This window comes from Lygodium microphyllum, chromosome 17 (assembly GCF_053477565.2).
Source record: "Lygodium microphyllum isolate KBCC chromosome 17, Lygodium_microphyllum_v1.1.10, whole genome shotgun sequence".
NCBI classification, from domain to species: Eukaryota; Viridiplantae; Streptophyta; class Polypodiopsida; order Schizaeales; family Lygodiaceae; genus Lygodium; species Lygodium microphyllum.
Genome location: NC_141151.1, coordinates 128,017,086 through 128,029,797, shown reverse-complemented (window position 1 = coordinate 128,029,797; position 12,712 = coordinate 128,017,086).

Here is a 12,712-nt window from a genome sequence, read left to right as displayed (position 1 = left end):
TGCAAGCTTCAAGCAAGCTCCATCCCCAAGCTCCACACTCCAAGCTCCATTGCCGCGAGCAAGAGAAGAGAAGAGAAGAGAAGAGAAGAGAAGAGAAGATGGAGAGCTTCTCCTCCCTGGTCCCTCACCCTTACACACTCACTTCCTCACACTCTCACACTCCCTCTCTCAAGCACAAGCTCAAGCAAGCAAGAAGAAGAAGAAGAAGAAGAAGAGGAGAGCTACTTTTGGCAACACACAAGAATGACGTTTTCATTCACTTTTCAACTTTATATACAAAACCCTAAATCCCTTTTGGGCGGTCATTCCCTTTTCCCCTTTTTTACATGGTCAGCTGTAGCCTAGGCCCCTTTTTCCCATTGTCCTTCTATCTTCCTAGCTTCCTTTCCACCGCCCGTCTACATTTACAAATTGCACGGGTGCGAGCCCGGTGCTCCTTGAATTAAACAATGATGCGCTTGCGCTTTTTTACAAAAGTTTTGACTTGCGCTTTTCCTTGTGTGCCTTTCTCCCTTATTTAGGAATCTTCTCCTTGTGCGTATTTGTCTTCCGTTTCTCTTTGCCTTGGCCTTTTTCTTTGTCTTCTGCTTTAGCTTTTCTAGATTTTCCACCTTTGTTCGTTTGAGGGTTAACATCATGCCTCATATTTATAATTTAATTGAAGGGAGGGGCATCTCATGAGTTGTGGCCAAGAAGAGGAGTTCTTTATGGAGGGTATCTTGCCCATCCAGCTATTTGGGAGCTTTCAAAATGCAATTTGATGCTGGTGATCTATTCTAGTTTGAGGTCCAGAGAGGCTACCAAAGATGCCATGACAGATTTACCTAGCATTCGAGTGATCTTGCTTCAATTTGGACCTCTTGTTGAATTGAGAAAAGGGGGAGATTGCTAGAGTCCTTTGTTGAGTTTGGGAAGGGAGATTTCAAACTTTTTTTAGTTTTTCATTTTTCCAAATCGAGGAGAGGATAATGGCATCATTTTTTAAACAAAAAGGAGGGGAGTGGTGCCTTCAGTTGTTGTCTTCTCCTTTATAAAGCTTTAAAAAAAAACTTTCATTTTTTTTCTTTTCTTGGCCTTAATCTCTCACAAGTTAAGTCTTGACTTGCTTGACTTGCTCAAGTCTTAAATGCATTTAGTCTACTCCAGACTTACTAACCATAATGGCCCTACACATGGCGATTTCTCTATAGAGGTATTCTGAGTCATATGGATCTCCAAAGGTATTAAGATATGGGATATAGATTGGGTTATTCAAGATATTCCTTTTGATGGTCTAAACTCTTCAAATTTAATGTATGGGAAGTCTGAAAAGTGGAAACTTTAACATCACAACTTCTTCCCCTTAAAAAAATCAAGATATCCTCATCTTGAATGAAACTGGGGATATAAGTTACATAGTGATTTTTCATCAACCTACGTGGCATCCTCTTAAAGATATAGTCTTTCCATTGGATGAGATACTCTCTTAAGGTTTTTAATTCATAGAATCTTCTCTCGCATGTCAAGTATCCTATTTGGTTGAAGTTCAAGAAATTCTTGACTTGGCATAACAAGTTGTTGGTTGTTAAGTACATGATTAGGGTTAGGAACATAGGCTTTCAATGGATTGACATGGAATACATTATGCACTTTCAAGTTGTTAGGAGTTGTAGCTTGTAAGCATTACATCTTAGACATTTTAGCACCTTATATGGCCCACAATATCTAGGACTTAGCTTCTTGAATTCTCGTAGAGATGAGGAGCTTTTCTTCGGGTTAACTCAAATAAAAACCAAGTCATTTTCTTTTAAAAAATGCATTCTTGTCTTCATTGATGAGCATATGCTTTTTGTCACTCCTTGGTAGCTTGAATATCTTGCCTTATAGTCTTTTCTTTACTAATCCATTTTTCAAAGAATTTTCTTAGATGTTTCTATCCATAGGGTAGGATCATAAAAATTTAGTGGTGTAAAATAACCTTGCCCATACCATGCCTAGAAAGGAGTCATTTGAATACTTTGATGACATTATGCATTGTTAGAAAATTCAACTAAGGGTAGTTATTGGATCCACTACTTAGGTTCCATATTGCAATAAACTAGTATATTTTTAATAACTTGATTGAGTCACTCCATTCAACCATCAGTTTGGGGATTGTAAGCAGTACTAAAGCAAAGCTAAGCTCTTAGAGATTCAAATAAAATCTTCCAAAAGTTTAATGTGAAGAGAGAATCACGATCATTGATGATTCATTGGGGTAATCCATGTAATCTGAAAAATTCCTTAATGAAAAGTCAAGCGAAATTAGAAGCCTTGTAATTGGTTAATACAAGAATAAGGTGTGAAACTTTTGCAAGAATATCAATGACTACCATAATTCAGTTATATCCTCCTTGTACTAGGGGTAATCCAACTATGAAGTCCATATTGATGTAATATTCCCATTTCATTTGAGGGATGTCAAAAGTGACTGGAGCTTGTGCCTGGCAACTTGGCATGTTTAGCTTTAATTCGCTAGCAGTTTAGGCATTTGATAACATACTTAAGTACGGCACCCTTGAGTCTCTCCCAATAAAAGCTTTTTCTGACTGCATTGAGAGTCTTAGCATATCTAATATGTTCTAAAAATGGAGAATCATCAGCTTCCCATAGTATTTTCTTCTTAAGTTTCTAACTTGCAGGAATACATAACCTTGTCTTAAAATAGACAAGCTCCTCATTTATGAAAAATATTGATACTTAGATTTCAGTTTTGGATTTGTATCCTTAATGGGTATTTCTCTTAGCATTCTTTGACAACTTAGATCCTTCACTACTTCTTCTTTGGCCATTTCTATGATAGGGTTACTGGGCATTAAAATCATTGTAGCTAGATTTTTTACCTCAGAGTGTTTTTCTAGGATTAGAGTATTGAGAAATGATTTACAGCTTAAGGCATCCACAACCACATTCTCTTTTCCTTTTCTATATTTGATTTCAAAAATTATGGAACCAAAAATGGGCTAGCACTAGCTATGGCACTAGCCGGACCTCATGCACACAATAGACACCTCCACCACCACACGGCTTTGCGTGCCAGGAGCGTCTTTAATAACTAAATGCACACTAGATACATCTAATATTGCGTTTGTAGCTGGAAAAGAGTAGAGCACTCTCTACATTAGTATACAAAGGCATAGCATTAGAATCGCTCATAGCGATTCTAAAGGTATCTCAGCTCTGGCAGAGTGCAAAGAGCTATACAAAATTGCTGACATCGCTCAAAACCTTTTTTGTAAAATAATCAACTGCCTTTCTCTCATGCTGGATGCCTCTAGATGGTCAATAAATACCTTCACCTCCTCAGGGAAATGTCACCAAAGGTCTTATCGACAGTTGGTTGACAAGAACCAGGAACATTGCATAGACCAAATGCCATCACATGATACAAAAGGTCCCGAAGACTATTATGAATGTCATTTTGAGTTTATCCTCTTCTGCCATCGCCATCTAATTATAGACTACAAAATAGTCGATGAATGAATATATCTCTCTACACGCCAATTGATCTAGAATCTGGTCGATAAAGGGCAATGGGTGGTAATCCTTAACTGTTTGCTTGTTCAACTCTCACAAGTCCACACACGGATTTGATTATTTTTCCTTTTCCTGATAACACTGGTGAACACCATTCAGTGTGTTGCAGAGGGAATATCAAACCCACTTTCCATAATTTCTTTAACTCCTCAAATAGCCCATCCCGCAACTCAAACAGCATACACTTGACTTTCAATCGCACATGACGGCTTCGTTCCTTCAATGTAATTGTGTAGACAGAGAGAATGGGAGGAATGCCCCTAAGTTCATCATCACTCCAAGCAAAAATATCGCACAACTCTTGGATTAGAGTGACATAATACTCCCATTCCTCAACACTAAGCATGGACCCTAGCTTAATTGGCAACTCATTGTCTGGCATACCAAGGTCTAGCTCAATAACATCTGCATCCCTTATTCTATCTTTAGCTTCTAATGGCTTGTTTAGCAATACCTGATAGATGTCTTCTGTGGTCGATCCCTCTTTGGATTCATCAGTCAATGACGTCTCACTTGTAGACACATCTTCCATTGTCTCTAACTCTGTAGAAGACAGGGGAGCTCACTCACTTTGAGGTGATTCAAGATATGCATGGACTACCACACCTCTAGCACCTCTGCCAAATATCAATCTACCAGCGGGTATATCTACTTGACAATCTGCTTGGAAAATCCAAGGTCGACCAAGAAATACTTGGTAACTTGAACGCCTTGCAAATCGGATTACCCTAAATTCCAATAGGCATTCTACCTTGGCAACTCTCACGTGGACTCTAGTAATGCAACGCTCTGGCTGTCTAAGACTATCGTCAGTCAATAATAAGGATTGTGGAGGCATCTTTTTGAATCGCAAGACCCAACCTCTCCATCAATTCAGAACTCACAATATTAACCAAGGATCCTATGTCGACGATAGCATTATCCACTAGAATCCCATCAACATAAGCTACAACCCTTGGGCAGTGCTTTTCAGCATGTTCAAACAAGTCATCCCCTACCCACGCTATTCCCAAGGGTTCTATGATATAACCCGTATGCAAGATTTTTTTAAATTCTTTGTGTACTCCTAGCAATAGCTTGATTAGTTGCAAGAGATTCATGTCTGATTTAACATCGCAAAGGGAGGTAGCTAAATCAAAATCGTGATAATTTGTTAAAGCTCACTTCTCACGCCAAACCATTCGCTCTTAAGGACGTTGCACCTGCTTTATTGCCTCTTTTTAAAATCTCACCTTCTTTCTCGATACCTCTTTATCTCTCTTGACATCAACCTTACTCTAGATAGGCTTCAGAGGTCCCCCTTCCTTGTCAGGATCTAGAACTTGTGTTCCTTTATTATCCTACCTAGGGTTTCCCTCGATAGGTTTTACATTATCTTTGCCGCCTTCTCTATTTTTTTGGCCTCTTGTTATGCACGTAGGCTAGAATCTTCAGTGCCATTAACCTGCATAGCCTCAATGAGGCTCATCCCACTATTACCTGGCAGTTCTTCGACAATAGCCTTACCCCTTTGGAGTATTTGTTTCGGCCCATCATCCTGTTGAAAATTTGTTTTCTTTGTGCACGATGATTAACAGGCCTTGGTTGCTGACTACCTTGTTGGAGGGAGCTGATCTTGCTGCAGTAGGTGGCTGGTGAATGGCCCGACTTCTCACAAATGTCGCACTTGACATTTGGGCAATTACGTGGATAATGTTACCCACCACACCATTTGCAGCTGAATCTAGAGGGTGCACCCTCTTCGAGGCATCGACTCCCTATCAGATTCTATTGATTCTTTAAGAAATTAACATCAATGGCTATTTGCCAATATTGTTTAGAGATCATATCCGTGTAGTGCTTCATCATGTCCTTGACTTCGCTAAGGACATTTGACAAACTTGATTCATAGCCCTAATCATCTACCCATCGGTCCCTTGACTGCACAATTTGATTAGGCATTGGTTGCATTGGTTGCTAACCCACAAGAACTAGGTTAGGGTTTGTTGCTTGGCCTTCCACATTGAGAGATATCTGACTAACCATAGGCATAGTCACACTAGGTGGAGCTGGCAATAAAGGAACATTTGGCAACACATTCCATCTCCCGTTAGGGTTGGCCATCCCTATCCCTTGGCTTCCACTACCATTGATCAATTGTGAATTATTTCCTGATGCTAGACCCATATTAGGATTGGTTTGAGAAGCATAAGCTGCTTCCAATCAGGATTCTATTTCTTGCGCTCATCTAATGGCAGTGTCTATATCCGCCAAGGTAATACTACTGAGCTGCACCTGGATGTTAAAATCAAGACCATGCAAGAAGTATTGTAATTGGGTAGCAGGTGGGATAGGGATAGAGACATCCAATTTATATAAAACCTCTTTAATCTTCTAGGCATATGCTCATATATCTTTATGCGGTTCTTGGCATGTCAAATTCAACACGCACATCCAATATTGGCCATCCCTCTCAGGGGCGAACTCCCTTCGGAAGGCTTCATAAAATAAGTCCACGGTGGTTATGGTTACGACCTCAATGGTGTGATATCATATAGCTGCCATTCCCTTCAAGGTCGTGTTGAAGAACATCATTACACGCCCTTCCTCTTGGATGCAGCGGACTGAACATTGGCTTTTAGAACTCCCTTATACCAAGCTCCACATCCTCTTCCACTAACCAATTAAAAATGGATAGGGGGAAACCTAAGGCTAGAAAATCTAGCATTTTCGTAGGGATTGCGATAGGTTCCGCCATGGCAATGATCGGATTCGCTAATGGAACTGGCACACCCAAAGCTCTCACTCCACTCGAAGTGGGCAGATTAATTGGGAGGGGGGAAGTACTAGAACTTCCACCTCATGATATACTTTGATTCAAGCTAAGGTTACTAAGACTCTGCCCTTGAATAGTCTTAGGACTACTCCTTTTAGGAGAATAAGGCCTATTGATTTTTCCCCTCCATCTAGCCCTCTCTACTCTCTCATGTTTTTGGAGTTCGGCTTGACGGATCTCTTCAAAGGACATCAACTACCAAGTAGGTCCCAAGAGACCCTAGATTCAAAAAGCACCACTTTGAGGCAGCTAGTGGGCAGATGCACCACTAATGCAACCAAAAATGGGCCGGCATTGGCTATGGCACTAGCCGAACCTCATGCACACAAGAGACACCTCCACCACCACATGGCCTCCCAGGCTTGGAGCATCTATAATAACTAAATCCACACTAGATACATCTAATATTGTGTTTGTAGTTGGATAATAGTCCAACGGCACCTTCCTCAAAACCCCTCAAAGGGGATATCCCACACATATTGGCAATAAGTGCCATGTATCATAGACATAAGAGGCACCCTATCAACTGATTGCCAATCCACGTGTTGTTTTGGAAGCTTCTTGAGCTTCTAAGGGGGCTATCACAAGCCCCCTTTCATATTACACCCCCCCCTCAAATTTATTTCTTGTGGGCTTCCTTGTAGCCCTTGTTTGTGTGGATTTGATTAAAACCCCCCCGAAATCCAAAGACCTATTGTGATTCTTATACCCCTTGCCCCAGGGTTTTCCTACCCATCTCCTTGCAAATTCCACCTAACCCCCTTTCTGTGAGGTTCCCCATAAATCCTCAAATCCTTCCCCGTGGATCTCCCTCCCCTCCACGGAAATATCCCTTTTTAAGGTCTTTTATACCCTTTGCCCCTTTCCCAATCCTCTAAAGCCCATTTAGTACCCCCCTTTCCCATGGAGTCCTATCCGAGGCCTTTAAAAAGCCTCGAAAAAGCCGTTTTTTTCCCCCCTTGGATTTCCTATAATCTTCCAATAGCGTGAGTGCTAAACCCCTTCTCGTGGGCCTTCCTTATTGCCTCGCAATCGGGTTCTTGTTAACCTGGGATCTTTTAAAAATCCCCTTTGCCTTCACAAATCAAATCTTTTACACCCCTTCGTCCTCGAAGTTTAAGGAGAAAACCTATAAAACCTTCTAAAGCCAACTTTAAAAGACAGTGCAAGCAGACACAAAGGGAGTTCGCATTGGAAGAAGATTGGCCAACATCATAAATCAACATCCAAGGCGGAAAGGCCGAATTATTCGCGATGGCTCCAAAGAAAGCACAAGGCACAGCCGCAGGAGGATCGTCTCCTAACACCCATGTGGACATTTCACCACAAGTCCAGGTTTTTTCTTCCTAATTTTGATTTACGTTGTTATAATCCAATCGTGCATGGATCATTTTTGGAGATAGGATGCATCTTTAGATTTAAATACTTTGACTAATTTAAAGGAAAGAGCTCACGATGGAAGAATTTGGTCATTAGTACTTTTCAATAAAACGAACAAAATAAAGCAAGCATAAGATTTCTATACATGTCTAGCAAGTGGGTTTTATGCATTAATTAGATTAATTAATGCCCATCTTTACAAAACGGAATTATGATAGTACACTTCAGCATGGAAGGAATAAATTGCATATCACATTATTGAACATATTTTCTTCGAAACGATTCGTTATAGAAAGTTGCTAGCAACCATAGGAAATTGCTAGGGCTGCATTTAACTCTAGGCAAGTGGCCTAAAAACTTAAATCACCAAAAGGGTGTGCAAGTTCAGCATACAACAAATTCATTCGAAAAAGAAAGTAGGAAAAGGCTGCATTTTTAAACATAAAATCCTAAAGCTTAGCAGCATGAATCTTGTCTACATGTTATAGGGTGATAAATTGGAAACAAGCTATAACTTAACCTATGCTTTGATCATAACCTGAAAAGTTAGGGTTTGTAAACCAACTTATACATAGGCAATGAATCATGTGGTTACGGCAATGGTAGCGTAATTATCTTCAAGAATAATCAAGTTAAATTGGTTTAAACCTAAACACCTAAAAATCGCGAGAGACTCATTTAGGAAGGGTTAATTCAATGCAATATATCCCAAAGGTCTAACTAGGGTTAGCTCGTTGAGGACATTACCTAATTGCTTTTATTGCCAAAAAAAACCTGAAACTCTTAAACCTAAAGACTTGCCCACATTCACAAAATGTAGGGATAGCAGGACATACCTGCGGGAAATGATCTAGGGTTTTGCCCTAAGAATCTCTCGCTAAAAAGATGAAACTCGGTTTGAAGTTGGAACCCTAGGACTGACAATGTCAGCCTAATGCAATCAAAAACAGATTGTTTCGTGACTCCATTCGATGGGTAAAAAAGCTCCATAGTTTGATGTGACACTTGTGCAACAAGTTGTAGAGTTGCACGATCTTGTGAATTGATCACAAGGGAATGGCCAATTCCTCGGAATGAGATTGGCCGATTCTTACGCAAGTTTATCTTGCAAGAGGATAAATAATTGTCTTAATATAGTACCTCTCTTGGGTAAAGTGACCAAGATACGGGGATTAGATATTTGCTTGAAAGCAAAAGATCAATCAATAAATTTGAATAAGATATGAACTTAAGGTATTGACTAAGTCGTGTTAATAGGGTACGCCCTAAGCCAAGATATAGGGTTAACAAATAAACCCTTAGGGATCTTGCCAAGTCGCAATTGATCCCGGATCGAGTGCTGGATGCATTCGGAAATAAGGATTCGCTCCTTAGCAGTTGGCCAAAAATAACGACAAATGGAATTGATTGTGCTTGTAACAATTTTAAGAGTACTGTTTTGCTTTTTTTGCTCAAAGAATTAAGGGATGAAAAGATATCTAATGCTTCAGGTTGAAGGCCTAAAGGGAGAGGTAGCTTCAGTTACCCCCGAAGACTGCTTGCCCGACCCTATCCAAGGGGGTTGTTAACGACACCGGGAAGGTGGACCGAACCCGCCGCGAGAGGTCTCTTCATTGAGTGCTACTTGGAGCAGGACGCTTGGGTGCCAGAGGGGGCTCTAGTTGTAAATCCCTCACCTTCGAGGCCCTGCACAAGAGGCCAACGTGACTCGGGATTGGATCTGGAGGCCCACATACTAGTCTACAGGTAAAATCTTGGATTAGTAATCCCTGTGGATTGCTGGATAGCCTTCGAGCGGATTATGGATAAGCCTACGGGCTGGACTTTATGTATTTCAAAGATAAATATGATAACTTGTTGGAAAGGAACTTGTTTGACATTACTTTTTTGTGTTAAGTGCTATGATTACGTGAAGGAACCAGTGTCTAACGGGCTAATTAAGGAAGCTGATTGATACATATCCAACTAAATGTGTTAGGTAATTAAATAACTAAAACAACCTGAGGAAAGTGTGGTGGATGTGGCCATGGTTGCATCCTACGAATGGGTGGTCCCGGTTGACCGGGAACTTTTCCCAATCATGATGGACAGCGAGAAGATTGTTTCAAAGGATACGAACAGAAAAGGGGGCTGACCTAGAGTCTAAGTTATAAATGATCTCGATTTCCGCTGTTTTAGGGGAACGGAATGGGACTATGCCCTATGGCAGGGAGGTCGAGCCTTACATCCCTCTCGTTTTCCATTCTCCTTGAACCAAGTGCAGCATGAATCCGCTTCAAACCTAGTGTTTCTGCATAAAGTAGTTCGCTCGGGTTCGACGCTAGTTGCCATTAGGAAATGACCAATAGGGAAAACCCTAATTCAGGTCGGTCCTAAGTGGGAACGGCCGGAATACTTCCGCTACGTGGCAGACGCAGAAAGTCCTAGATCGCAAACCACGTAACATTCCATGGGAGTGCCGGGCGGAGCTTTCTAGACATCATTTCCGATGGACTGCTAAGACGTGTCCTGAAGATAACAAGTGGACACGTTACAAATGACTTGCATTAAATATGATGTCTATATCCTAACTATGAATGATTTGGCATTGTGGGATACCATACTTAATGTAGATGTTTTGTAATTGAAAGAGATGTGAAGTTTACCTTTGGTCTAAGGAGATGCAAAGATGGAATATGGTATTGCCCAACCTATGAAGTTTAGGAAAAATATTAAGGAATTATATTTAAATATGCTACCTATGTCCTAGGTCTATATGACTTGGCACTAGAAGGTGCCATATTTACTATGGTTATTTTGAAATTTAAGAGATGTAAAGATTACATCCAATCTAAAGAGAGCCAAATATGAAGTGTAGTATTGGACTTATATGGGCATTGAGAATGGTATCTAGATTCCATGTCTTCATGGTTTCACCCTTTTTTATCACTGTATGTTGTGCCATATACAAACACTTATATTTTAAATGTATAATACTTTATGTTTTGTTTTTTGGGCTTCTTTCTAATACCTCCTTCCTTCTTGATAATTCATTTAAATTGTTCTAGTAACAATGCATGACATTTTCATTAACATGTATAATTTTGTTAATTGACCAACTTTTTGTATTTGTTTCGCACCATGCTTTCATGCATTAGAAGGATTATTTTGTGTGTGTGCGTGTGTGTGTGCATGTTCATTAGTAAGATAATGGTTAATAACTTTTGAGAATATTGTATGTAAAACCATTAAAGATTGGTTAATATAGTATGTAACCCATAAAGATAGTGTGTGTGGTAGGACCCTTAAGCATTGTATGTTAGACCATTAAACATTGGTTGTATCATTCTAATTGGTATGCACCATGAATTTGGCATATGCATGTCATAAGGTAGTTCTTTCTTGCCACACTTAGTGTGCTCATATATATGTGTATGTATGTGTGTGCACATATATATACATGTGTGATAGGAGGGGCTAATCAATTGGCATGTAGTGCAAAATCAGAATATGCATGTCATGAGGATTGATGAGGAAATGCTCTCCCATCACTCAGAATAATGTGTATGCATATACTCTTCACACACATGTCCATGAGTATATTCGTGCATTTTTATGCTTCCCCCAATAACAACTTGATGCAATTTATATTACATTTGCAACATCTAAATGATATAATGTTATTGTGTAGTTCAATTAAAATCTATATGCAATAGAAAAATAACTGAATACTCATATCATACAATTGTGTTTCTCAATCATAGATTATATGTCAAAAATTAATGTTTAAGTGATATAACTTGAAATCTGTAAGTTAAGCTTTGGTTAACATGCTTATACACTTTCTTTTCTTAAATTGTAGAGAGTTTGTGATTTGTAAACATGTCCCACAATATTTTTGAAGCACACCACCTTTGCTTGATAGAGACCATATCATCTACTACGAAAGAGTAGATATCACTCATAAACAAAAACAACATTATCTTTCTCAACTTTTACAATCAAGCATGTGTATCCATGTATACCATGTTGTAGAAGCCATGACTTTTACACTTAGTCATTGATGAGCTTTAGGATCTTGAGAAGAACATCCATCTTTGTTGCACACTTGCTTAGGAATACATCCAAGATGACTAAAGATCTTACGGACTTAGCACTACTGTCTGCATCAAAGGAAAATTAGCCTTGTGACATGTAAAGTGGAGAGAGGAGATGATGCACTTAAAGTAAGCAACATACTTGTTCACTACAACCTCTCTACCAAAGCATGTGATGACCACAATAGGTGCAAGTCTTCCTAGTTTTGATCCTAAAAGGCAGCAAGATGATCCATTGAGGGTAAGAACTATATTGCACATATTGAGAAAGCACCAATGTGCACAAAGAATTGGCATTTCTTTAATGAAACATTTTGATTTCATTTTTAATTATTGTAAGTTTTTAGATCAATTATGATTAGACTATATTAGCATATGTTTTTGGTGCTTCAAGATTGAGTTAGTCATGTGGTTATAAGAGTTTTGAAAAAGATAATAAAAAAGGATGAGAAGAAATGTTATACCAAGTAGGTATGAAATGAATTAAATAGAGCCATGTAATTAACATGGACTTAAGTGACTACTTAGTTCAAACCGAATTTGTATGCTGATAATTTTCCACATGTAGTGCTTGTAAAAAAAGTATACAAAATATATATCGATATCGCCATTTTTGATTCCCTAGAATGACATTTAGGTGATGTAATTCCCTAGTTTTTTGGAATTATATTTGTGATTCCCTAAAATGACATTTAGGTGATGGAATTCCCTAGTTTTTTGGCCTATTCTTCCTTATAATTATATGCACGGAATGGGACTCCCTAGTTATATGACCTATAATTCCCTTATACGAGATGTGGGGAAGGGAAATCTCTATTTATATACAAAGAATTCATATAGGAAGACCTAGGATTTCTTACAGTGAGATGTGAGAGATGTCATTCCC